Source organism: Schistocerca cancellata, unplaced genomic scaffold (assembly GCF_023864275.1).
Source record: "Schistocerca cancellata isolate TAMUIC-IGC-003103 unplaced genomic scaffold, iqSchCanc2.1 HiC_scaffold_1100, whole genome shotgun sequence".
NCBI lineage: Eukaryota > Metazoa > Arthropoda > Insecta > Orthoptera > Acrididae > Schistocerca > Schistocerca cancellata.
The window spans coordinates 5,524,770-5,546,961 of NW_026047099.1; the positions used below are offsets into that span (position 1 = coordinate 5,524,770).

At 53.3% G+C, this 22,192-nt stretch overlaps 14 non-coding genes and 2 pseudogenes across 14 annotated transcripts; all 16 read right to left on the bottom strand.

The window, feature by feature from the left end:
• Window positions 1-554: 554 nt before the first annotated feature.
• LOC126155534 (5S ribosomal RNA) lies at window positions 555-673 on the bottom strand. Its single transcript, XR_007532990.1, has one exon. It is a non-coding gene; the product is annotated as a 5S ribosomal RNA (ribosomal RNA).
• An 854-nt stretch (window positions 674-1,527) lies between these two features.
• Window positions 1,528-1,647, bottom strand: LOC126155020 (5S ribosomal RNA). The gene has a single exon (XR_007532540.1). It is a non-coding gene; the product is annotated as a 5S ribosomal RNA (ribosomal RNA).
• An 858-nt stretch (window positions 1,648-2,505) lies between these two features.
• Window positions 2,506-2,624, bottom strand: LOC126154849 (5S ribosomal RNA). The gene has a single exon (XR_007532381.1). It is a non-coding gene; the product is annotated as a 5S ribosomal RNA (ribosomal RNA).
• An 849-nt stretch (window positions 2,625-3,473) lies between these two features.
• Window positions 3,474-3,591, bottom strand: LOC126155403 (5S ribosomal RNA; annotated as a pseudogene).
• Window positions 3,592-4,438: 847 nt separating this feature from the next.
• On the bottom strand, window positions 4,439-4,558 carry LOC126155021 (5S ribosomal RNA). The gene has a single exon (XR_007532541.1). It is a non-coding gene; the product is annotated as a 5S ribosomal RNA (ribosomal RNA).
• An 858-nt stretch (window positions 4,559-5,416) lies between these two features.
• On the bottom strand, window positions 5,417-5,535 carry LOC126154850 (5S ribosomal RNA). Its single transcript, XR_007532382.1, has one exon. It is a non-coding gene; the product is annotated as a 5S ribosomal RNA (ribosomal RNA).
• An 849-nt stretch (window positions 5,536-6,384) lies between these two features.
• On the bottom strand, window positions 6,385-6,502 carry LOC126155404 (5S ribosomal RNA; annotated as a pseudogene).
• An 858-nt stretch (window positions 6,503-7,360) lies between these two features.
• Window positions 7,361-7,479, bottom strand: LOC126155535 (5S ribosomal RNA). Its single transcript, XR_007532991.1, has one exon. It is a non-coding gene; the product is annotated as a 5S ribosomal RNA (ribosomal RNA).
• An 854-nt stretch (window positions 7,480-8,333) lies between these two features.
• LOC126155730 (5S ribosomal RNA) lies at window positions 8,334-8,452 on the bottom strand. The gene has a single exon (XR_007533172.1). It is a non-coding gene; the product is annotated as a 5S ribosomal RNA (ribosomal RNA).
• An 863-nt stretch (window positions 8,453-9,315) lies between these two features.
• On the bottom strand, window positions 9,316-9,434 carry LOC126155536 (5S ribosomal RNA). Its single transcript, XR_007532992.1, has one exon. It is a non-coding gene; the product is annotated as a 5S ribosomal RNA (ribosomal RNA).
• Window positions 9,435-10,288: 854 nt separating this feature from the next.
• LOC126155731 (5S ribosomal RNA) lies at window positions 10,289-10,407 on the bottom strand. The gene has a single exon (XR_007533173.1). It is a non-coding gene; the product is annotated as a 5S ribosomal RNA (ribosomal RNA).
• Window positions 10,408-11,270: 863 nt separating this feature from the next.
• LOC126155538 (5S ribosomal RNA) lies at window positions 11,271-11,389 on the bottom strand. The gene has a single exon (XR_007532994.1). It is a non-coding gene; the product is annotated as a 5S ribosomal RNA (ribosomal RNA).
• Window positions 11,390-18,758: 7,369 nt separating this feature from the next.
• Window positions 18,759-18,877, bottom strand: LOC126155539 (5S ribosomal RNA). The gene has a single exon (XR_007532995.1). It is a non-coding gene; the product is annotated as a 5S ribosomal RNA (ribosomal RNA).
• An 856-nt stretch (window positions 18,878-19,733) lies between these two features.
• LOC126155541 (5S ribosomal RNA) lies at window positions 19,734-19,852 on the bottom strand. Its single transcript, XR_007532996.1, has one exon. It is a non-coding gene; the product is annotated as a 5S ribosomal RNA (ribosomal RNA).
• Window positions 19,853-20,706: 854 nt separating this feature from the next.
• Window positions 20,707-20,825, bottom strand: LOC126155542 (5S ribosomal RNA). Its single transcript, XR_007532997.1, has one exon. It is a non-coding gene; the product is annotated as a 5S ribosomal RNA (ribosomal RNA).
• Window positions 20,826-21,688: 863 nt separating this feature from the next.
• On the bottom strand, window positions 21,689-21,807 carry LOC126155543 (5S ribosomal RNA). Its single transcript, XR_007532998.1, has one exon. It is a non-coding gene; the product is annotated as a 5S ribosomal RNA (ribosomal RNA).
• Between the last annotated feature and the right edge of the window lie 385 nt (window positions 21,808-22,192).

The following is a 22,192-nucleotide window of genomic DNA, read 5'->3' on the forward strand; positions in this document are numbered from 1 at the left end:
GTGTGGCAGTGTCGTGCTGGAGGGCCCACTGGTAGCGATGTGGGCTTCCTCGCCTCGCTTCGCCTCGCCTCGCCTCGCCTCTTCTCACACCAGGTGTCTGCGTAGTTTGCAGTGCATTCGCACCATTCCTATCCCTGTCCCTGCCCCCGTCCCGACTTGTCCCGACTTTGCTCGACTGCCGCTCGCTGCCGCTCGGGTCGTAGTCCATATGACAGCGCAAGCACGACAAACGTCTGCGGGACGAGACGAGACGAGACGAGACGAGACGACTAAGGAACAAATTCGTGGTTACAAATCAAATTTGGAACTCTACACTCCTACACAACAATAGGCGGTGACGTATTTCAGAAATCACCTGCCGATTCGTACTGTTTTGTCGTTTTCAAAGTCTTCTTGGCAAACTTGGTTAGCACATTCTCCCTCAAACTGAGTTAATTACTGCATTTTCGTACCATTACAGTAGTTTAAAAGGCTTAAGGAAGCATCTTTGTCACAACAGAAAGGTAGTTTGAAAATTGGGCTGGCGACATTACAAAAAAAAAAAACAGGAAGGGAGCCAACAGCACCCGGGTTTCCCAGGCGGTCACCCATCCAAGTACTAGCCGGGCCCGATGATGCTTAACTTCGGTGATCGGACGAGAACCGGTGTATTCATCATGGTATGGCCGTTGGCGCTCAGCTAATGTAGCAGCACGGCAGAATTCGCGTTCGGCTTTTCTCCCAACACACAAAATGTTAGTTTTCGGCCGCATTTGACGAAAGCGCTTCCTTCCGCAACCGCCAGTTCCTCGAGGACGGCGCGGGGAGGCGCGCCCGGCGTCCCAGCAGAGTGACGGCCGAATTGGCGGGCGCACCGCCGCGTGTGTGAGACGCACTGCTGCTCGTTGCACCCCCTGTCATTCGCTGGGCGCGTGTAGCCTTCGACACTAGCGGAGGACGCATCTTGTCCCTGGTGTTCAGCGGAGGGCCTGTGCGGGGTGTGGCAGTGTCGTGCTGGAGGGCCCACTGGTAGCGATGTGGGCTTCCTCGCCTCGCCTCGCCTCGCCTCGCCTCGCCTCATCTCACACCAGGTGTCTGCGTAGTTTGCAGTGCATTCGCACCATTCCTATCCCTGTCCCTGTCCCCGTCCCGACTTGTCCCGACTTTGCTCGACTGCCGCTCGCTGCCGCTCGGGTCGTGGTCCATATGACAGCGCAAGCACGACAAACGTCTGCGGGACGAGACGAGACGAGACGAGACGACTAAGGAATAAATTCGTGGTTACAAATCAAATTAGGAACTCTACATTCCTACACAACAATAGGCGGTGACGTATTTCAGAAATCACCTGCCGATTCGTACTGTTTTGTCGTTTTCAAAGTCTTCTTGGCAAACTTGGTTAGCACATTCTCCCTCAAACTGAGTTAATTACTGCATTTTCGTACCATTACAGTAGTTTAAAAGGCTTAAGGAAGCATCTTTGTCACAACAGAAAGGTAGTTTGAAAATTGGGCTGGCGACATTACAAAAAAAAAAAAACAGGAAGGGAGCCAACAGCACCCGGGTTTCCCCAGGCGGTCACCCATCCAAGTACTAGCCGGGCCCGATGATGCTTAACTTCGGTGATCGGACGAGAACCGGTGTATTCATCAAGGTATGGCCGTTGGCGCTCATCTAATGTAGGAGCACGGCAGAATTCGCGTTCGGCTTTTCTCCCAACACACAAAATGTTAGTTTTCGGCCGCATTTGACGAAAGCGCTTCCTTCCGCAACCGCCAGTTCCTCGAGGACGGCGCGGGGAGGCGCGCCCGGCGTCCCAGCAAAGTGACGGCCGAATTGGCGGGCGCACCGCCGCGTGTGTGAGACGCACTGCTGCTCGTTGCACCCCCTGTCATTCGCTGGGCGCGTTCAGCCTTCGACACTAGCGGAGGACGCATCTTGTCCCTGGTGTTCAGCGGAGGGCCTGTGCGGGGTGTGGCAGTGTCGTGCTGGAGGGCCCACTGGTAGCGATGTGGGCTTCCTCGCCTCGCCTCGCCTCGCCTCGCCTCGCCTCTTCTCACACCAGGTGTCTGCGTAGTTTGCAGTGCATTCGCACCATTCCTATCCCTGTCCCTGTCCCCGTCCCGACTTGTCCCGACTTTGCTCGACTGCCGCTCGCTGCCGCTCGGGTCGTGGTCCATATGACAGCGCAAGCACGACAAACGTCTGCGGGACGAGACGAGACGAGACGAGACGAGACGACTAAGGAATAAATTCGTGGTTACAAATCAAATTTGGAACTCTACATTCCTACACAACAATAGGCGGTGACGTATTTCAGAAATCACCTGCCGATTCGTACTGTTTTGTCGTTTTCAAAGTCTTCTTGGCAAACTTGGTTAGCACATTCTCCCTCAAACTGAGTTAATTACTGCATTTTCGTACCATTACAGTAGTTTAAAAGGCTTAAGGAAGCATCTTTGTCACAACAGAAAGGTAGTTTGAAAATTGGGCTGGCGACATCACAAAAAAAAAAAACAGGAAGGGAGCCAACAGCACCCGGGTTTCCCAGGCGGTCACCCATCCAAGTACTAGCCGGGCCCGATGATGCTTAACTTCGGTGATCGGACGAGAACCGGTGTATTCATCATGTTATGGCCGTTGGCGCTCATCTAATGTAGCAGCACGGCAGAATTCGCGTTCGGCTTTTCTCCCAACACACAAAATGTTAGTTTTCGGCCGCATTTGACGAAAGCGCTTCCTTCCGCAACCGCCAGTTCCTCGAGGACGGCGCGGGGAGGCGCGCCCGGCGTCCCAGCAAAGTGACGGCCGAATTGGCGGGCGCACCGCCGCGTGTGTGAGACGCACTGCTGCTCGTTGCACCCCCTGTCATTCGCTGGGCGCGTTCAGCCTTCGACACTAGCGGAGGACGCATCTTGTCCCTGGTGTTCAGCGGAGGGCCTGTGCGGGGTGTGGCAGTGTCGTGCTGGAAGGCCCACTGGTAGCGATGTGGGCTTCCTCGCCTCGCCTCGCCACGCCTCGCCTCGCCTCACACCAGGTGTCTGCGGTGTTTGCAGTGCATTCGCACCATTCCTATCCCTGTCCCTGCCCCCGTCCCGACTTGTCCCGACTTTGCTCGACTGCCGCTCGCTGCCGCTCGGGTCGTGGTCCATATGACAGCGCAAGCACGACAAACGTCTGCGGGACGAGACGAGACGAGACGAGACGACTAAGGAATAAATTCGTGGTTACAAATCAAATTTGGAACTCTACATTCCTACACAACAATAGGCGGTGACGTATTTCAGAAATCACCTGCCAATTCGTACTGCTTTGTCGTTTTCAAAGTCTTCTTGGCAAACTTGGTTAGCACATTCTCCCTCAAACTGAGTTAATTACTGCATTTTCGTACCATTACAGTAGTTTAAAAGGCTTAAGTAAGCATCTTTGTCACAACAGAAACGTAGTTTGAAAATTGGGCTGGCAACATAACAAAAAAAAAAAAACGGGAAGGGAGCCAACAGCACCCGGGTTGACCCAGGCGGTCACCCATCCAAGTACTAGCCGGGCCGATGATGCTTAACTTCGGTGATCGGACGAGAACCGGTGTTTCATCATGGTATGGCCGTTGGCGCTCATCTAATGTAGGAGCACGGCAGAATTCGCGTTCGGCTTTTCTCACACACACAAAATGTTAGTTTTCGGCCGCATTTGACGAAAGCGCTTCCTTCCGCAACCGCCAGTTCCTCGAGGACGGCGCGGGGAGGCGCGCCCGGCGTCCCAGCAGAGTGACGGCCGAATTGGCGGGCGCACCGCCGCGTGTGTGAGACGCACTGCTGCTCGTTGCACCCCCTGTCATTCGCTGGGCGCGTGTAGCCTTCGACACTAGCGGAGGACGCATCTTGTCCCTGGTGTTCAGCGGAGGGCCTGTGCGGGGTGTGGCAGTGTCGTGCTGGAAGGCCCACTGGTAGCGATGTGGGCTTCCTCGCCTCGCCTCGCCACGCCTCGCCTCGCCTCACACCAGGTGTCTGCGGTGTTTGCAGTGCATTCGCACCATTCCTATCCCTGTCCCTGCCCCCGTCCCGACTTGTCCCGACTTTGCTCGACTGCCGCTCGCTGCCGCTCGGGTCGTGGTCCATATGACAGCGCAAGCACGACAAACGTCTGCGGGACGAGACGAGACGAGACGAGACGACTAAGGAATAAATTCGTGGTTACAAATCAAATTAGGAACTCTACATTCCTACACAACAATAGGCGGTGACGTATTTCAGAAATCACCTGCCGATTCGTACTGTTTTGTCGTTTTCAAAGTCTTCTTGGCAAACTTGGTTAGCACATTCTCCCTCAAACTGAGTTAATTACTGCATTTTCGTACCATTACAGTAGTTTAAAAGGCTTAAGGAAGCATCTTTGTCACAACAGAAAGGTAGTTTGAAAATTGGGCTGGCGACATTACAAAAAAAAAAAACAGGAAGGGAGCCAACAGCACCCGGGTTTCCCCAGGCGGTCACCCATCCAAGTACTAGCCGGGCCCGATGATGCTTAACTTCGGTGATCGGACGAGAACCGGTGTATTCATCAAGGTATGGCCGTTGGCGCTCATCTAATGTAGGAGCACGGCAGAATTCGCGTTCGGCTTTTCTCCCAACACACAAAATGTTAGTTTTCGGCCGCATTTGACGAAAGCGCTTCCTTCCGCAACCGCCAGTTCCTCGAGGACGGCGCGGGGAGGCGCGCCCGGCGTCCCAGCAAAGTGACGGCCGAATTGGCGGGCGCACCGCCGCGTGTGTGAGACGCACTGCTGCTCGTTGCACCCCCTGTCATTCGCTGGGCGCGTTCAGCCTTCGACACTAGCGGAGGACGCATCTTGTCCCTGGTGTTCAGCGGAGGGCCTGTGCGGGGTGTGGCAGTGTCGTGCTGGAGGGCCCACTGGTAGCGATGTGGGCTTCCTCGCCTCGCCTCGCCTCGCCTCGCCTCGCCTCTTCTCACACCAGGTGTCTGCGTAGTTTGCAGTGCATTCGCACCATTCCTATCCCTGTCCCTGTCCCCGTCCCGACTTGTCCCGACTTTGCTCGACTGCCGCTCGCTGCCGCTCGGGTCGTGGTCCATATGACAGCGCAAGCACGACAAACGTCTGCGGGACGAGACGAGACGAGACGAGACGAGACGACTAAGGAATAAATTCGTGGTTACAAATCAAATTTGGAACTCTACATTCCTACACAACAATAGGCGGTGACGTATTTCAGAAATCACCTGCCGATTCGTACTGTTTTGTCGTTTTCAAAGTCTTCTTGGCAAACTTGGTTAGCACATTCTCCCTCAAACTGAGTTAATTACTGCATTTTCGTACCATTACAGTAGTTTAAAAGGCTTAAGGAAGCATCTTTGTCACAACAGAAAGGTAGTTTGAAAATTGGGCTGGCGACATCACAAAAAAAAAAAACAGGAAGGGAGCCAACAGCACCCGGGTTTCCCAGGCGGTCACCCATCCAAGTACTAGCCGGGCCCGATGATGCTTAACTTCGGTGATCGGACGAGAACCGGTGTATTCATCATGTTATGGCCGTTGGCGCTCAACTAATGTAGCAGCACGGCAGAATTCGCGTTCGGCTTTTCTCCCAACACACAAAATGTTAGTTTTCGGCCGCATTTGACGAAAGCGCTTCCTTCCGCAACCGCCAGTTCCTCGAGGACGGCGCGGGGAGGCGCGCCCGGCATCCCAGCAGAGTGACGGCCGAATTGGCGGGCGCACCGCCGCGTGTGTGAGACGCACTGCTGCTCGTTGCACCCCCTGTCATTCGCTGGGCGCGTTCAGCCTTCGACACTAGCGGAGGACGCATCTTGTCCCTGGTGTTCAGCGGAGGGCCTGTGCGGGGTGTGGCAGTGTCGTGCTGGAAGGCCCACTGGTAGCGATGTGGGCTTCCTCGCCTCGCCTCGCCACGCCTCGCCTCGCCTCACACCAGGTGTCTGCGGTGTTTGCAGTGCATTCGCACCATTCCTATCCCTGTCCCTGCCCCCGTCCCGACTTGTCCCGACTTTGCTCGACTGCCGCTCGCTGCCGCTCGGGTCGTGGTCCATATGACAGCGCAAGCACGACAAACGTCTGCGGGACGAGACGAGACGAGACGAGACGACTAAGGAATAAATTCGTGGTTACAAATCAAATTTGGAACTCTACATTCCTACACAACAATAGGCGGTGACGTATTTCAGAAATCACCTGCCAATTCGTACTGCTTTGTCGTTTTCAAAGTCTTCTTGGCAAACTTGGTTAGCACATTCTCCCTCAAACTGAGTTAATTACTGCATTTTCGTACCATTACAGTAGTTTAAAAGGCTTAAGTAAGCATCTTTGTCACAACAGAAACGTAGTTTGAAAATTGGGCTGGCAACATAACAAAAAAAAAAAAACGGGAAGGGAGCCAACAGCACCCGGGTTGACCCAGGCGGTCACCCATCCAAGTACTAGCCGGGCCGATGATGCTTAACTTCGGTGATCGGACGAGAACCGGTGTTTCATCATGGTATGGCCGTTGGCGCTCATCTAATGTAGGAGCACGGCAGAATTCGCGTTCGGCTTTTCTCACACACACAAAATGTTAGTTTTCGGCCGCATTTGACGAAAGCGCTTCCTTCCGCAACCGCCAGTTCCTCGAGGACGGCGCGGGGAGGCGCGCCCGGCGTCCCAGCAGAGTGACGGCCGAATTGGCGGGCGCACCGCCGCGTGTGTGAGACGCACTGCTGCTCGTTGCACCCCCTGTCATTCGCTGGGCGCGTGTAGCCTTCGACACTAGCGGAGGACGCATCTTGTCCCTGGTGTTCAGCGGAGGGCCTGTGCGGGGTGTGGCAGTGTCGTGCTGGAAGGCCCACTGGTAGCGATGTGGGCTTCCTCGCCTCGCCTCGCCACGCCTCGCCTCGCCTCACACCAGGTGTCTGCGGTGTTTGCAGTGCATTCGCACCATTCCTATCCCTGTCCCTGCCCCCGTCCCGACTTGTCCCGACTTTGCTCGACTGCCGCTCGCTGCCGCTCGGGTCGTGGTCCATATGACAGCGCAAGCACGACAAACGTCTGCGGGACGAGACGAGACGAGACGAGACGAGACGACTAAGGAATAAATTCGTGGTTACAAATCAAATTTGGAACTCTACACTCCTACACAACAATAGGCGGTGACGTATTTCAGAAATCACCTGCCGATTCGTACTGTTTTGTCGTTTTCAAAGTCTTCTTGGCAAACTTGGTTAGCACATTCTCCCTCAAACTGAGTTAATTACTGCATTTTCGTACCATTACAGTAGTTTAAAAGGCTTAAGGAAGCATCTTTGTCACAACAGAAAGGTAGTTTGAAAATTGGGCTGGCGACATTACAAAAAAAAAAAAAAAAGACAGGAAGGGAGCCAACAGCACCCGGGTTTCCCAGGCGGTCACCCATCCAAGTACTAGCCGGGCCCGATGATGCTTAACTTCGGTGATCGGACGAGAACCGGTGTATTCATCATGGTATGGCCGTTGGCGCTCATCTAATGTAGGAGCACGGCAGAATTCGCGTTCGGCTTTTCTCCCAACACACAAAATGTTAGTTTTCGGCCGCATTTGACGAAAGCGCTTCCTTCCGCAACCGCCAGTTCCTCGAGGACGGCGCGGGGAGGCGCGCCCGGCGTCCCAGCAGAGTGACGGCCGAATTGGCGGGCGCACCGCCGCGTGTGTGAGACGCACTGCTGCTCGTTGCACCCCCTGTCATTCGCTGGGCGCGTGTAGCCTTCGACACTAGCGGAGGACGCATCTTGTCCCTGGTGTTCAGCGGAGGGCCTGTGCGGGGTGTGGCAGTGTCGTGCTGGAGGGCCCACTGGTAGCGATGTGGGCTTCCTCGCCTCGCCTCGCCTCGCCTCGCCTCGCCTCATCTCACACCAGGTGTCTGCGTAGTTTGCAGTGCATTCGCACCATTCCTATCCCTGTCCCTGTCCCCGTCCCGACTTGTCCCGACTTTGCTCGACTGCCGCTCGCTGCCGCTCGGGTCGTGGTCCATATGACAGCGCAAGCACGACAAACGTCTGCGGGACGAGACGAGACGAGACGAGACGACTAAGGAATAAATTCGTGGTTACAAATCAAATTTGGAACTCTACATTCCTACACAACAATAGGCGGTGACGTATTTCAGAAATCACCTGCCGATTCGTACTGTTTTGTCGTTTTCAAAGTCTTCTTGGCAAACTTGGTTAGCACATTCTCCCTCAAACTGAGTTAATTACTGCATTTTCGTACCATTACAGTAGTTTAAAAGGCTTAAGGAAGCATCTTTGTCACAACAGAAAGGTAGTTTGAAAATTGGGCTGGCGACATTACAAAAAAAAAAAAACAGGAAGGGAGCCAACAGCACCCGGGTTTCCCAGGCGGTCACCCATCCAAGTACTAGCCGGGCCCGATGATGCTTAACTTCGGTGATCGGACGAGAACCGGTGTATTCATCAAGGTATGGCCGTTGGCGCTCATCTAATGTAGGAGCACGGCAGAATTCGCGTTCGGCTTTTCTCCCAACACACAAAATGTTAGTTTTCGGCCGCATTTGACGAAAGCGCTTCCTTCCGCAACCGCCAGTTCCTCGAGGACGGCGCGGGGAGGCGCGCCCGGCGTCCCAGCAAAGTGACGGCCGAATTGGCGGGCGCACCGCCGCGTGTGTGAGACGCACTGCTGCTCGTTGCACCCCCTGTCATTCGCTGGGCGCGTTCAGCCTTCGACACTAGCGGAGGACGCATCTTGTCCCTGGTGTTCAGCGGAGGGCCTGTGCGGGGTGTGGCAGTGTCGTGCTGGAGGGCCCACTGGTAGCGATGTGGGCTTCCTCGCCTCGCCTCGCCTCGCCTCGCCTCGCCTCTTCTCACACCAGGTGTCTGCGTAGTTTGCAGTGCATTCGCACCATTCCTATCCCTGTCCCTGTCCCCGTCCCGACTTGTCCCGACTTTGCTCGACTGCCGCTCGCTGCCGCTCGGGTCGTGGTCCATATGACAGCGCAAGCACGACAAACGTCTGCGGGACGAGACGAGACGAGACGAGACGAGACGACTAAGGAATAAATTCGTGGTTACAAATCAAATTTGGAACTCTACACTCCTACACAACAATAGGCGGTGACGTATTTCAGAAATCACCTGCCGATTCGTACTGTTTTGTCGTTTTCAAAGTCTTCTTGGCAAACTTGGTTAGCACATTCTCCCTCAAACTGAGTTAATTACTGCATTTTCGTACCATTACAGTAGTTTAAAAGGCTTAAGGAAGCATCTTTGTCACAACAGAAAGGTAGTTTGAAAATTGGGCTGGCGACATTACAAAAAAAAAAAAAAAAACAGGAAGGGAGCCAACAGCACCCGGGTTTCCCAGGCGGTCACCCATCCAAGTACTAGCCGGGCCCGATGATGCTTAACTTCGGTGATCGGACGAGAACCGGTGTATTCATCATGGTATGGCCGTTGGCGCTCATCTAATGTAGGAGCACGGCAGAATTCGCGTTCGGCTTTTCTCCCAACACACAAAATGTTAGTTTTCGGCCGCATTTGACGAAAGCGCTTCCTTCCGCAACCGCCAGTTCCTCGAGGACGGCGCGGGGAGGCGCGCCCGGCGTCCCAGCAGAGTGACGGCCGAATTGGCGGGCGCACCGCCGCGTGTGTGAGACGCACTGCTGCTCGTTGCACCCCCTGTCATTCGCTGGGCGCGTGTAGCCTTCGACACTAGCGGAGGACGCATCTTGTCCCTGGTGTTCAGCGGAGGGCCTGTGCGGGGTGTGGCAGTGTCGTGCTGGAGGGCCCACTGGTAGCGATGTGGGCTTCCTCGCCTCGCCTCGCCTCGCCTCGCCTCGCCTCTTCTCACACCAGGTGTCTGCGTAGTTTGCAGTGCATTCGCACCATTCCTATCCCTGTCCCTGTCCCCGTCCCGACTTGTCCCGACTTTGCTCGACTGCCGCTCGCTGCCGCTCGGGTCGTGGTCCATATGACAGCGCAAGCACGACAAACGTCTGCGGGACGAGACGAGACGAGACGAGACGACTAAGGAATAAATTCGTGGTTACAAATCAAATTTGGAACTCTACATTCCTACACAACAATAGGCGGTGACGTATTTCAGAAATCACCTGCCGATTCGTACTGTTTTGTCGTTTTCAAAGTCTTCTTGGCAAACTTGGTTAGCACATTCTCCCTCAAACTGAGTTAATTACTGCATTTTCGTACCATTACAGTAGTTTAAAAGGCTTAAGGAAGCATCTTTGTCACAACAGAAAGGTAGTTTGAAAATTGGGCTGGCGACATTACAAAAAAAAAAAAACAGGAAGGGAGCCAACAGCACCCGGGTTTCCCAGGCGGTCACCCATCCAAGTACTAGCCGGGCCCGATGATGCTTAACTTCGGTGATCGGACGAGAACCGGTGTATTCATCAAGGTATGGCCGTTGGCGCTCATCTAATGTAGGAGCACGGCAGAATTCGCGTTCGGCTTTTCTCCCAACACACAAAATGTTAGTTTTCGGCCGCATTTGACGAAAGCGCTTCCTTCCGCAACCGCCAGTTCCTCGAGGACGGCGCGGGGAGGCGCGCCCGGCGTCCCAGCAAAGTGACGGCCGAATTGGCGGGCGCACCGCCGCGTGTGTGAGACGCACTGCTGCTCGTTGCACCCCCTGTCATTCGCTGGGCGCGTTCAGCCTTCGACACTAGCGGAGGACGCATCTTGTCCCTGGTGTTCAGCGGAGGGCCTGTGCGGGGTGTGGCAGTGTCGTGCTGGAGGGCCCACTGGTAGCGATGTGGGCTTCCTCGCCTCGCCTCGCCTCGCCTCGCCTCGCCTCTTCTCACACCAGGTGTCTGCGTAGTTTGCAGTGCATTCGCACCATTCCTATCCCTGTCCCTGTCCCCGTCCCGACTTGTCCCGACTTTGCTCGACTGCCGCTCGCTGCCGCTCGGGTCGTGGTCCATATGACAGCGCAAGCACGACAAACGTCTGCGGGACGAGACGAGACGAGACGAGACGAGACGACTAAGGAATAAATTCGTGGTTACAAATCAAATTTGGAACTCTACACTCCTACACAACAATAGGCGGTGACGTATTTCAGAAATCACCTGCCGATTCGTACTGTTTTGTCGTTTTCAAAGTCTTCTTGGCAAACTTGGTTAGCACATTCTCCCTCAAACTGAGTTAATTACTGCATTTTCGTACCATTACAGTAGTTTAAAAGGCTTAAGGAAGCATCTTTGTCACAACAGAAAGGTAGTTTGAAAATTGGGCTGGCGACATTACAAAAAAAAAAAAAAAAACAGGAAGGGAGCCAACAGCACCCGGGTTTCCCAGGCGGTCACCCATCCAAGTACTAGCCGGGCCCGATGATGCTTAACTTCGGTGATCGGACGAGAACCGGTGTATTCATCATGGTATGGCCGTTGGCGCTCATCTAATGTAGGAGCACGGCAGAATTCGCGTTCGGCTTTTCTCCCAACACACAAAATGTTAGTTTTCGGCCGCATTTGACGAAAGCGCTTCCTTCCGCAACCGCCAGTTCCTCGAGGACGGCGCGGGGAGGCGCGCCCGGCGTCCCAGCAGAGTGACGGCCGAATTGGCGGGCGCACCGCCGCGTGTGTGAGACGCACTGCTGCTCGTTGCACCCCCTGTCATTCGCTGGGCGCGTGTAGCCTTCGACACTAGCGGAGGACGCATCTTGTCCCTGGTGTTCAGCGGAGGGCCTGTGCGGGGTGTGGCAGTGTCGTGCTGGAGGGCCCACTGGTAGCGATGTGGGCTTCCTCGCCTCGCCTCGCCTCGCCTCGCCTCGCCTCGCCTCTTCTCACACCAGGTGTCTGCGTAGTTTGCAGTGCATTCGCACCATTCCTATCCCTGTCCCTGTCCCCGTCCCGACTTGTCCCGACTTTGCTTGACTGCCGCTCGCTGCCGCTCGGGTCGTGGTCCATATGACAGCGCAAGCACGACAAACGTCTGCGGGACGAGACGAGACGAGACGAGACGAGACGACTAAGGAATAAATTCGTGGTTACAAATCAAATTTGGAACTCTACACTCCTACACAACAATAGGCGGTGACGTATTTCAGAAATCACCTGCCGATTCGTACTGTTTTGTCGTTTTCAAAGTCTTCTTGGCAAACTTGGTTAGCACATTCTCCCTCAAACTGAGTTAATTACTGCATTTTCGTACCATTACAGTAGTTTAAAAGGCTTAAGGAAGCATCTTTGTCACAACAGAAAGTTAGTTTGAAAATTGGGCTGGCGACATAACAAAAAAAAAAAAGGAAGGGAGCCAACAGCACCCGGGTTTCCCAGGCGGTCACCCATCCAAGTACTAGCCGGGCCCGATGATGCTTAACTTCGGTGATCGGACGAGAACTTTTTTTTTTTTGATCGGACGAGAACTTTTTTTTTTTTTGATCGGACGAGAACTTTTTTTTTTTTGATCGGACGAGAACTTCTTTTTTTTTTTTTTTTTTTTTTTTTTTTTTTTTTTTAAACTAAATATACTTCATTGTAAGAGCAGGCCAGGGTGGCGGTGGAGGCAAAGTGGGCGGGGGTCACAATCCGAGGCCCGGCCACAGTGTCTCCCTCGCCCTCCCAACCCAAGAAACAGGGAATAACGGAAAAGGTGGTGTATTGTACTCTCTTTATTTTTTTTTTTTATTTTGTGAGATTAGCATTTTTCTTATTGGTTTCTTTTTTTTTTTTTTTTTTTTTTTTTTTTTTTTTTTTTTTTTTTTGTTGAGATCCTTTAGGAGAACAAAGGTCCATTGTGGCCAGCGGAAACACGTCCAAAACGATGTGAGAAAGGAATACCATCCGCTGAAGGTGTGGATATAACGTGAGGAAGGAAGAACGCAAACGCGAAACACAAATAAAAAACCATTCTAGAAGGACAATGACCACAAGTCAGCAGCGGAGGCCTCCCGCCGCAAGAGAAAAGCAAAAGTAAAGAGACTCTCAAGGAAAATTTAAAAATAAAAAACACACACGAACGAGCACACTATACGTGCCAAATATGTCCGGCGCACGGTAAAGGTGAATTCTACACAATTCCGGCAGCAGCAAACATATTTCGTCTTCTCGATAAGCTTGATTTCCGTGCCCAAGAGGCAACCGTTTCAACACAAAATATCTTTAAGCACCGTCTCACAGTTCAGGGACAAGTCAATTGACAGTCCTGCAATAGTCACAAAAATTTAGGAAAAGTCAGCAATTAGGGAACAAATCGTCAAATCCAGGAGAGAAAAAAAAAAAACCAATATGGCAATCCTAAGGACAACCTCCCAAAATGGCGGAAGATTAGTCGAGCCGGTGAGACAAATTAACTGTCATACATCAAGAATAGAACAATGATATCATTCCGCACATTCCACCAAAAGGAACAGTGGAATGGAAAGTACATAATCATGGCAGGAGAGAAATATGTAATTTGGTAAAGGCGGTCCGTAGAGGTACATCTAAAAATCGGGCATAATTGGAAACATACTGCGGGTTACGTTTCTCCCGCCCATAGTAGTCCCAAAGATACGTCAAAAACTGCAAGCGATCCATGAGTCGAAGAGAAAAAATCGCATGTGCAGCATGCGCAGCGATCCACACGGTAGCGTTTCTCTTGGTGGCAGGATACGGCCGCCAGTCGGGAACCAGGATATACAAAGGCTGTATGGCACGCGGGGTAGTCCGATTGATCAATGCCAACATCTCACGGGTGGCATCCCATACCTCTTGAAACTGGGGGCACACAAAACGGTGTTCGATCGTGTCCTCAGCCGCGCACCGCCCGCAGAGGCCACTCGGGAGGAGATTGATTGCGTGGAGTTTCGCATTCGTGGCAACGGTGCGATTCACAACTTTATACCAGGTGGCCCGAACATCGGATGTCAACAATTTACTGGAAATGTTGGACCACACCGTCCGCCAATCGCATTGCGGCAGCCTCAACTCCCATTTGTTAGTCGGCAGAGTTCCGCGGAGGGCCTCTGCGATCGCGCTGACGCTACCCCTGCGCCGGTCGTCGCCTATCAGATAGCTAGTGTGGAGGAAATACTGGCGAACGAAATTCAATCTGTACGGGATAGCCTGGACAGAGACAGGCGCGCGGAGAGAAGCAGGGCGGTAAAGGTCGAAGAGTACCGACGTGGGGCTAAGCCCCGCATTGGCTATTACACGGTTGGTTCGGTGGAGCAAAAGGGCAGCACACTTTGAAGGAAAATCAACCATACCGACGCCGCCCCTGTCCGGCGGGAGCGTGCAAATATTGTAGGCGACTTTAAAGATTTCGCCTCGCCAGACCAACCAAGAAACAACATGCTTGATTGCCCGTTCAATCTCCTTCGGCACCGGCAAAACTTGAGCCAAGTACCAGGCCTTGGCCAACACCTGGGTATTTACAACCGAAGCTCTATCCAGCAAAGACAAATTTCGTTTGGCGGCAGCCTGAGTCGCCGCTCGTACAGAATATAACACCGCGCGCCAATTTATCACCGCCATTTGTTGTACATTGGCAGTCATCTGGATCCCGAGAATCTTATGTCGCAACCTTACGGTATACCAATCACGACGGATAGCCCTCATGGTCGCAGTAAGCGGCAGTAAGATGGACTTACGGGGGTTCACAACCGCACCCGATGCCGTTTCAAATTGGTGAAGAATGAGGCGGAGCGTATCAATATCATCGGGACGTTGGATAAAAACACCCAAGTCGTCCGCATACGCCCGACAGACAAGCGAACCCGTACCAAACGGGACACCGTGGCAAACATTTGTTATCTTACGGATCAGAGGATCCAACGCTAAAACGAATAATCCCATGGAAAGTGGGCACCCTTGGCGGACGGATCTGTTCATCCTGAGGACATCACCGGCCTGGCCATGAAAAAGGATTCTGGATGTAGCCGATTTCAGAAGGTTAGATATCACATGCGTGAATGTTAAACCAAATCCAAACTTAGACATGACCCGCCGCAAGTACTCGTGACTAATTCTATCAAACGCGTTATGAAAATCAATGGAAAGTATCGCAGCCCGGCCGCCACGGCGTGACGAGGCAGAAGCGATACACTCACGATACGCGAGTACAGCGTCATAAATATTCCGTCCAGGTACGGCACACGATTGAGAAGGACTAATGACGGTCTTCAACGCCGGCCGCAAACGGTGGGAAAAGCAGCGTGCTATGATTTTATAATCGGCGTTTAAGAGTGTGATCGGCCGTAAAGTCACCGCACTTGGGATGCCAGTGGTTTTCGGGATGAGGACGACGAGACCCTCTAAAAATTCTTCCGGCACATCGAGACCATTATGTATTTCATTCACCATGGCAACAAAAGTATCAGTTAAAAGACCGGAAAATTTCACATAAAATTCCACAGGAATGCCGTCATGGCCAGGGGCCTTTCCCTTCGGGCTAGCCTTAACGGCGGCAGAAACATCAGCAGCTGTAAAACGCTCATTTAAAAGAAGTCTATCCTGACGCGTTAAAATAGAAGGCAGGTCGTGTAAAAACATCTGCAAGGAGGCTTCATTCAAAGGTTGAGATTGAAAGAGATTAGAGTAGTGATCGTAAATTTCGTCCTGAATCACCCGGCAATCTGAAGTCCTAAGACCGTCACGCGTTATCCAGTCGGTGAATAAAAGTTTTTCACGCCGCAGACGGGCCCGTCGTAAATGATACAATGAAAGCGGTTCCTCCAAAGTGGGATCGAAAGGCCTGCTACGGACAACAGAGCCCTGTGCCTTCCGATGCAGATGGTTTAAAATCTTCGTCTTAATTTTCCGTAACGTGGGAAGGAGTTCAGGGCGGTCGGTAACCCGAGTAATTAAATCCTGTAAACAATCGCGATAGAAAGCGACCGTCATCACTTCCCAATGGGCCTTGTCACGACAGTAATTAATGAGCAGAGTACGAATAGCCGGTTTAGCGTGACGGAGCCACCAATCGACAGTAGAACCCGCCTGTGGGCGGCTCTGAAGAAGTTGGGGCCACAACAAATGCACCTGTTCGACAAGACTGACGTCATCCAAAACACTAACATTGAATTTCCAGTAGGATCGCGTACGTTCTGGGCGAACAGACGGAACATTAAAAGCACACAAATAACCACAATGATCCGAAAAAGCGACGGGAGCAACTTCTGCCTGCAAGATTTGAGCAGCGAGGTCCGGCGATATATAAAATCTGTCCAATCTACTATGCCCAGTAGGATAAAAATAAGTAAAACCTGTAGCAGTCGGACTAAAACAAAGCCACGTGTCCTCAAGTTTAAAAGTGTCAACTAAAGTTTGCAGTGCAAGACACTTATTCGCCGTCGGCTCCTGGTCGGCATCACGCAAGACACAATTAAAATCACCACCTAAGATGATCCGTCGGTGGTTTCGATGGAAGAGCTGACATAAATCATGATGGAAAAAAGTATCCCTCAGACGTTTATTGTCAGTTCCAGAAGGGGCATACACGTTAACAAAAAATATGTCGCAGATAACACATGCCAACCCTCGTCCATTCGGTAAAATTTCTACGTGTTTATACTCTAAACCGGGCGTGATTAAAATAGCCGTACCAAAGGTCGCTTCCGGATCAATATTAAGAATTACATTATAGGCAGTAAGATGCGGGACAACGTCAGCTGTTATTTCTTGAAGGAAAACCACATCGCAACGAGCAGATTGCAAAAAGTGTAAGAGGGCGTGAACTTTACGGTCACTTCGGATGTGATTGATATTAAGGGTGAGGACGCGTAACTGGTGGAATGCACGCGTCAGGGTGGACTCTGTAACTTAAGCGAAACTAGAAAAAGTGATCCTCCTCCACATCATCAGACCACTGCATGGTGTCCGAAGGAGCAGGTGCGGCGTCCGGAACGGGCCGGGAAGCGGGGGCGGTGGGCACCGACACAGGTGGACCGTGTACGAAAGGTGCGTCGCGACGCTCTTGGACCAAAGTATCCGTCAGTCCCTCAACCGCCTGGTCGAAGGTGACGTCGACGCCCTCAGTGGGCGCCGTTTTCGAACGCTTCTTTGACCTTTTACGCTTCGGTTTTGGATCGGCAGGGGCGGACTGAGTGGAAGCTTGGGACACCTCACTTTCGGCACCGCTAGCATCCGCCTCGCCGGCGGTGGACGGGCCCGGCTGTGACGGCAATTTCCGCTTGTCTGTCGGCGGGGCGGGGACTGAAATCGGCCGTGGTGACGCGACCAACATTTCAGAAGTCTCCGGAACGGGCACGTCCGAAACACTGACGGCTGGCAAATCAGCAATACGGACCTCGCGAGGGGTGTGATCGGCAGGTAAACTTTGTTCTGACACAACCGGGGGAACGACAACTGTGGGCGGAGTCACATTGTCAGACACAGGAGCCTCAGCTGCAGGAGCGGCAGAAACCGGTCGGTCGGGCGGGGTGATCGAGGGGGGTCCAACCAACGCGCCCGCATACGTGGAGGTATCAGCAGCTTCGCGCGGCAGCTGAGCCGGCCTGCGTAAAGTGCAGGTTTGTCGCAAATGATCTGTTTTGCCACACACGGAGCACGTCTGCGGCTGCCCACTATAGCTGAGGAAAGCGCGCGTGCCAGCAATGAGCAAATACGACGGTATATGTTTCTTCAAATCTACACGGACCGTCCGAACACCACTCAGAACCCGGTACCTAAATCCTGCAGGCCACACATCATTCTCCACACTAAGCACGGTGCCAAATTCTCCGAGTTTACGAGCAATGGCCTCATTTGGGCATTCGAACGGAACATTATAAACTTTCACATTTCGAATGCCGAAGCCTGCCGGCAGAATCAAAACATCAGACAAAGCACCGTCCACGTGCTTAAACTTCTTAACTCCACCACTTTCGGTAACAAGCTTGTCTACAAAATCCGCGGTCGGAAGTTTCAAAAATACAGAGTTTTGAATAAAGTCAAGCTGGATACCGATCAAATCAGATTCGGGAATACGCAATTCGGAAAATACCCATTCGTGTACATCAAAAGGCGACGGTCTAGCCGCGTTCCTATCAAAAACACACTGTACGGAGTTAGCACGATTCATAATAAAGCGTCAATAAACTTACAGGAACTAGTAGAGAAGAGAGAACGCTGCGAGGCGCAGCACCAAACACGCGACGAAGACACCGCCTGCAGCACACGAAGGTGTCAGCAGGCACGAGCCTAACACACGTCCGGCTGGGCGCGTGCAGCCTTCGACACTAGCGGAGGACGCATCTTGTCCCTGGTGTTCAGCGGAGGGCCTGTGCGGGGTGTGGCAGTGTCGTGCTGGAGGGCGCCACTGGTAGCGATGTGGGCTTCCTCGCCTCGCCTCGCCTCGCCTCACACCAGGTGTCTGCGTAGTTTGCAGTGCATTCGCACCATTCCTATCCCTGTCCCTGTCCCCGTCCCGACTTGTCCCGACTTTGCTCGACTGCCGCTCGCTGCCGCTCGGGTCGTGGTCCATATGACAGCGCAAGCACGACAAACGTCTGCGGGACGAGACGAGACGAGACGAGACGAGACGAGACGACTAAGGAATAAATTCGTGGTTACAAATCAAATTTGGAACTCTACACTCCTACACAACAATAGGCGGTGACGTATTTCAGAAATCACCTGCCGATTCGTACTGTTTTGTCGTTTTCAAAGTCATCTTGGCAAACTTGGTTAGCACATTCTCCCTCAAACTGAGTTAATTACTGCATTTTCGTACCATTACAGTAGTTTAAAAGGCTTAAGGAAGCATCTTTGTCACAACAGAAAGGTAGTTTGAAAATTGGGCTGGCGACATCACAAAAACAAAAAAAACAGGAAGGAAGCCAACAGCACCCGGGTTTCCCAGGCGGTCACCCATCCAAGTACTAGCCGGGCCCGATGATGCTTAACTTCGGTGATCGGACGAGAACCGGTGTATTCATCATGGTATGGCCGTTGGCGCTCATCTAATGTAGGAGCACGGCAGAATTCGCGTTCGGCTTTTCTCCCAACACACAAAATGTTAGTTTTCGGCCGCATTTGACGAAAGCGCTTCCTTCCGCAACCGCCAGTTCCTCGAGGACGGCGCGGGGAGGCGCGCCCGGCGTCCCAGCAGAGTGACGGCCGAATTGGCGGGCGCACCGCCGCGTGTGTGAGACGCACTGCTGCTCGTTGCACCCCCTGTCATTCGCTGGGCGCGTGTAGCCTTCGACACTAGCGGAGGACGCATCTTGTCCCTGGTGTTCAGCGGAGGGCCTGTGCGGGGTGTGGCAGTGTCGTGCTGGAAGGCCCACTGGTAGCGATGTGGGCTTCCTCGCCTCGCCTCGCCACGCCTCGCCTCGCCTCACACCAGGTGTCTGCGGTGTTTGCAGTGCATTCGCACCATTCCTATCCCTGTCCCTGCCCCCGTCCCGACTTGTCCCGACTTTGCTCGACTGCCGCTCGCTGCCGCTCGGGTCGTGGTCCATATGACAGCGCAAGCACGACAAACGTCTGCGGGACGAGACGAGACGAGACGAGACGAGACGACTAAGGAATAAATTCGTGGTTACAAATCAAATTTGGAACTCTACACCCCTACACAACAATAGGCGGTGACGTATTTCAGAAATCACCTGCCGATTCGTACTGTTTTGTCGTTTTCAAAGTCTTCTTGGCAAACTTGGTTAGCACATTCTCCCTCAAACTGAGTTAATTACTGCATTTTCGTACCATTACAGTAGTTTAAAAGGCTTAAGGAAGCATCTTTGTCACAACAGAAAGGTAGTTTGAAAATTGGGCTGGCGACATTACAAAAAAAAAAAAAAACAGGAAGGGAGCCAACAGCACCCGGGTTTCCCAGGCGGTCACCCATCCAAGTACTAGCCGGGCCCGATGATGCTTAACTTCGGTGATCGGACGAGAACCGGTGTATTCATCATGGTATGGCCGTTGGCGCTCATCTAATGTAGGAGCACGGCAGAATTCGCGTTCGGCTTTTCTCCCAACACACAAAATGTTAGTTTTCGGCCGCATTTGACGAAAGCGCTTCCTTCCGCAACCGCCAGTTCCTCGAGGACGGCGCGGGGAGGCGCGCCCGGCGTCCCAGCAGAGTGACGGCCGAATTGGCGGGCGCACCGCCGCGTGTGTGAGACGCACTGCTGCTCGTTGCACCCCCTGTCATTCGCTGGGCGCGTGTAGCCTTCGACACTAGCGGAGGACGCATCTTGTCCCTGGTGTTCAGCGGAGGGCCTGTGCGGGGTGTGGCAGTGTCGTGCTGGAGGGCCCACTGGTAGCGATGTGGGCTTCCTCGCCTCGCCTCGCCTCGCCTCGCCTCGCCTCTTCTCACACCAGGTGTCTGCGTAGTTTGCAGTGCATTCGCACCATTCCTATCCCTGTCCCTGTCCCCGTCCCGACTTGTCCCGACTTTGCTCGACTGCCGCTCGCTGCCGCTCGGGTCGTGGTCCATATGACAGCGCAAGCACGACAAACGTCTGCGGGACGAGACGAGACGAGACGAGACGACTAAGGAATAAATTCGTGGTTACAAATCAAATTTGGAACTCTACATTCCTACACAACAATAGGCGGTGACGTATTTCAGAAATCACCTGCCGATTCGTACTGTTTTGTCGTTTTCAAAGTCTTCTTGGCAAACTTGGTTAGCACATTCTCCCTCAAACTGAGTTAATTACTGCATTTTCGTACCATTACAGTAGTTTAAAAGGCTTAAGGAAGCATCTTTGTCACAACAGAAAGGTAGTTTGAAAATTGGGCTGGCGACATTACAAAAAAAAAAAAACAGGAAGGGAGCCAACAGCACCCGGGTTTCCCAGGCGGTCACCCATCCAAGTACTAGCCGGGCCCGATGATGCTTAACTTCGGTGATCGGACGAGAACCGGTGTATTCATCATGGTATGGCCGTTGGCGCTCATCTAATGTAGGAGCACGGCAGAATTCGCGTTCGGCTTTTCTCCCAACACACAAAATGTTAGTTTTCGGCCGCATTTGACGAAAGCGCTTCCTTCCGCAACCGCCAGTTCCTCGAGGACGGCGCGGGGAGGCGCGCCCGGCGTCCCAGCAGAGTGACGGCCGAATTGGCGGGCGCACCGCCGCGTGTGTGAGACGCACTGCTGCTCGTTGCACCCCCTGTCATTCGCTGGGCGCGTGTAGCCTTCGACACTAGCGGAGGACGCATCTTGTCCCTGGTGTTCAGCGGAGGGCCTGTGCGGGGTGTGGCAGTGTCGTGCTGGAGGGCCCACTGGTAGCGATGTGGGCTTCCTCGCCTCGCCTCGCCTCGCCTCGCCTCGCCTCTTCTCACACCAGGTGTCTGCGTAGTTTGCAGTGCATTCGCACCATTCCTATCCCTGTCCCTGTCCCCGTCCCGACTTGTCCCGACTTTGCTCGACTGCCGCTCGCTGCCGCTCGGGTCGTGGTCCATATGACAGCGCAAGCACGACAAACGTCTGCGGGACGAGACGAGACGAGACGAGACGAGACGACTAAGGAATAAATTCGTGGTTACAAATCAAATTTGGAACTCTACACTCCTACACAACAATAGGCGGTGACGTATTTCAGAAATCACCTGCCGATTCGTACTGTTTTGTCGTTTTCAAAGTCTTCTTGGCAAACTTGGTTAGCACATTCTCCCTCAAACTGAGTTAATTACTGCATTTTCGTACCATTACAGTAGTTTAAAAGGCTTAAGGAAGCATCTTTGTCACAACAGAAAGGTAGTTTGAAAATTGGGCTGGCGACATTACAAAAAAAAAAAAAAAAACAGGAAAGGAGCCAACAGCACCCGGGTTTCCCAGGCGGTCACCCATCCAAGTACTAGCCGGGCCCGATGATGCTTAACTTCGGTGATCGGACGAGAACCGGTGTATTCATCATGGTATGGCCGTTGGCGCTCATCTAATGTAGGAGCACGGCAGAATTCGCGTTCGGCTTTTCTCCCAACACACAAAATGTTAGTTTTCGGCCGCATTTGACGAAAGCGCTTCCTTCCGCAACCGCCAGTTCCTCGAGGACGGCGCGGGGAGGCGCGCCCGGCGTCCCAGCAAAGTGACGGCCGAATTGGCGGGCGCACCGCCGCGTGTGTGAGACGCACTGCTGCTCGTTGCACCCCCTGTCATTCGCTGGGCGCGTGTAGCCTTCGACACTAGCGGAGGACGCATCTTGTCCCTGGTGTTCAGCGGAGGGCCTGTGCGGGGTGTGGCAGTGTCGTGCTGGAGGGCCCACTGGTAGCGATGTGGGCTTCCTCGCCTCGCCTCGCCTCGCCTCGCCTCGCCTC